We start from the raw sequence: 3378 nt of genomic DNA on the forward strand, positions 1-3378 counted from the left end.
GTGTGGAAAGAGGCTGCTGCCTTCCCCAGCCTAGTGAAACCCCTCGCTATCATTTTACCATATAAGGAGACAAAAACGTCGGAGACTCTCATTCTTTGAGGCGCTCCGCAGCTGGCATTCGACACTTTCACTATTCCAAGGGTGTCAATACTTCCCCCTCCTAAACATCTTGTCTTTTTTGGCCCCCTTCCTAAAATAAGGCTTCCTCTCCCCTCCTCCAGCCTTTGTTTCTCTAAACCCCTGATGCTTATTAATAACATGGCTTTGTTAAATCTGAGAGCTCACCCTTTACAGAAGGAGAGGTTTTACAGCAACTCAAGCCTGAACATTTGTAAAGCTCTTCCCCTAGCTGAGAGAATAAAGACCTTGGTTAAAATTCGTATATGAGGCTTTATTTGCTTCGGTCATTTTGTCTGCTGAGTGTCTTCTTGCCGAAGAACCTCTCTTCTCCTTTATGGAGAGGTGCACATTTTTAAAAGACCAAGTGCACAGGCATTTCTTTATGAGCATTCAGACCCAAGTCTAGTTTCTCTCCACCCTTCTTTCTTGCCAAGCTTCCCCCTAATCAGGAGGAAAATGAACAAAAGCAGGGGGAATCAATGAAACCAAAACCAACCATCTTTTTGTAAGAGAAAGCCAAAGAACAGATTGTCTCAGCACATGCTCAGTACCCGGTCGAGAGCCTTGCCAGTGTGCACACGGTAAGAAGAGGGGGAACTATTAATCCTGCTATGATCGGGAACTGCTTTTTCTGCTACGAAATCCAATTTCATTTATCAACCATTCTAGCAGAAACACATTCTGCTAATCAAAACAATGAGGGTCCTGGGAAACCTCCCAGAGGGAAGAATTTGGATCAGAAGGACATGGAGATGTCTGCTCTTTGCAGCTTGAGGGGTGGGCTGGGGAGGCATTTTAGGGTAATTCTTCAGTAATGACTGGTGTTTGCAAAGGGAGGTGCTTTAGTATGAATGCTTTCCACCTCAAAGGAAACCAGAAGGCTAAATAAGTAAAGGCCATTATCCCAAGTGAGCCTTGCTGTTGTTTTGCATCCAGAAGATGGCAGGTAGTCCAGTTTTGGGTACTGGGTTCTAGCACATGCCTGAGTGGTGTAGATGTGCACATGGGTTAGATAAGGGTTTCTCCTTCAAAACAAACTTCTGCCAGAAACCTGCCCTGTACTTGCTGTCCTCTTATGAACCCAAATATAGTCAGATTTGGAATGGGGGTGTAATGTGTTAGTCAGTCTCAGTTCTACTCCAAATCATGAAAAGCACAGAATAAAATGGTGGGGAAAGGCCATTCCTAGTTCTTCTATCAGAAGCCAACTCTCCTCTTCAGATGTGAGTTATTTTGATGACCAGCAATGATCTGTGCGTCAGTTGATCCAGACTTTGCTGTTGAGATTTCAAAACACAAGCATCATGCCCTGGAGGACTGACAACGGGCATACAGGGTTAAGAATGCCATGGCAATTAAATCATTTAAATCAAAGCTGCAGCACTCCCCAGCCACATGGGGAGTCCCCGACTCTTCCCTTGAATTTGCTGTGGCACTGTAAAATGAATTAAACCAGAGAGTGAAAATTTTTCATTTAATCCATAAGCTACCTTAGAGCTGCACCTATATCTTGGGAGAGCTACTGGTTGGGTTTCCAGTCCCATCAGTGACGTCCTGGATGCCCTTGGACAGAACATTTAATCTTTCTGTTCATTAGCTTCACTGTCTGTAAATATAAAGCTCAGGAGAGCCAAACTCATGTGTAAGTTACTTGGAAATTTACAAAGGACTAGCTAGAGCATAAATATAGTAGAAGTAATAGTTTCTCTCTTTTAGGTTAAACTATTGCACAGTGGCAACAACAATAATTTATTTCCATCTTAGTTACTGTTCTTACCTCAGCTCTGATTTAGTAGTGTATACAAGGAAGGAAAAAGGCCTTGAAGGTGATTAGAATTGGGCTATTCAGTTCCAAAGTTTTCTAAACAAACTAAATATACTGAATGTGTTAATTGATTTTCTTTCTCAGTTTCCATGATATTTTTATTTCCCTATCTGTCCATTGACAGCTACTGCAGCAAGACTGACAGAGATGTTTTGATGATCCCTGTGGTCAAACAAGACAAGTGTTTTCCATAAGTATAAGTTTAAATATATACTGGCTCCAGGTGAAATGATTTAGTTTATCTGTTGCAGGTCTGGGTCGATTTAAGGAAGATAAGGTAACTTTTGCCTAATTTAATATAACACCTCTGACTCCTTGAAGGCAGAAGAGCCTCTGCTGATTTAAAACCTGTTGATTTGTGGGCTCACTATGGGACTTGACACTCGGCAGCCACATCAAGACTGTGTGGAGCTGTGAAATGGAGGAGGAAGGTTACCAGGCAGCACCTTCCCTCATCCCATGATGAGGGGTCTGCACTCCATCAAACACTACTAGGGAAGGTACAGGGAATGTCAGACCTCTTACCCTCCCTCAGGACATCTCACTCCACATTTATCTGGCAAGTAAATATTATCACTCGTTGGCAGCCCTCTCCAGCCCCTTTCTCACCAGAACCAAATCCAACAGGTGCGGGTGGGTGGGACAGCCACAAATTTCATTAATTTTCAGAGAGATGGAGAGGAAAGGGCAAGCCTACTTCTTCTTTTTTTTATATATATATATATATATATATATATATATATGAATATAGATGTTTTTGTTTGGTTTTTTTACTTAATTGGTTCTCTGAAGAACACAGCAGAGATCGTCATCGTCAAGGCTTCAGAGGAGTCAATGTGATGAAAATGGAGGCAATGCTTCCAATAGGAGGCCTAAACCAAGAGTGGAAATGCAAGTACAGTACAGTGATTTAGAAACTTATCCTACAGTTTATATTTTCCTCAGGTATATAGCATTTACATTACATATATTGTTTGTTCTTTGATGGTCTGAGTGTTTAACAGGTTAATTCTATGTGTAGAATGCTGTACCTCCATAGGGGTAAAAATGTGGAAATAGTACCATTTTCATAGCAGGACTTCTCAAAGATTTACTAAGCCTTCATAAGCCTCACTTCAGCTACTGGGCTGATGCTGGAATAACTGTGATTTCAGCACTTATCTCCTTTTCTGGCTGAAAAGAATGAACAAAGAAGAGTAGTAGAAAGAGACAGCTAGAAGGAGAAGATTTTTATTTCCCCTAGTTTGAGACAGAGATGTATAATATTTCTGAGAGAGCAGGGGAGGGGAAAATATACACTTTAAGGTTTGAAAATGGCTAAGCTACTGGCTGATTCCTTACTCCTGGAAACTGATTAGTTACTTTATCAGAATTCAACTAATCCCCTTTTTGATACTTGAATCTGTGTAACACAAGCTTCAGTTGAATATGAC

The sequence above is a fragment of the Hirundo rustica genome, chromosome 2 (genome assembly GCF_015227805.2).
Source record: "Hirundo rustica isolate bHirRus1 chromosome 2, bHirRus1.pri.v3, whole genome shotgun sequence".
NCBI lineage: Eukaryota > Metazoa > Chordata > Aves > Passeriformes > Hirundinidae > Hirundo > Hirundo rustica.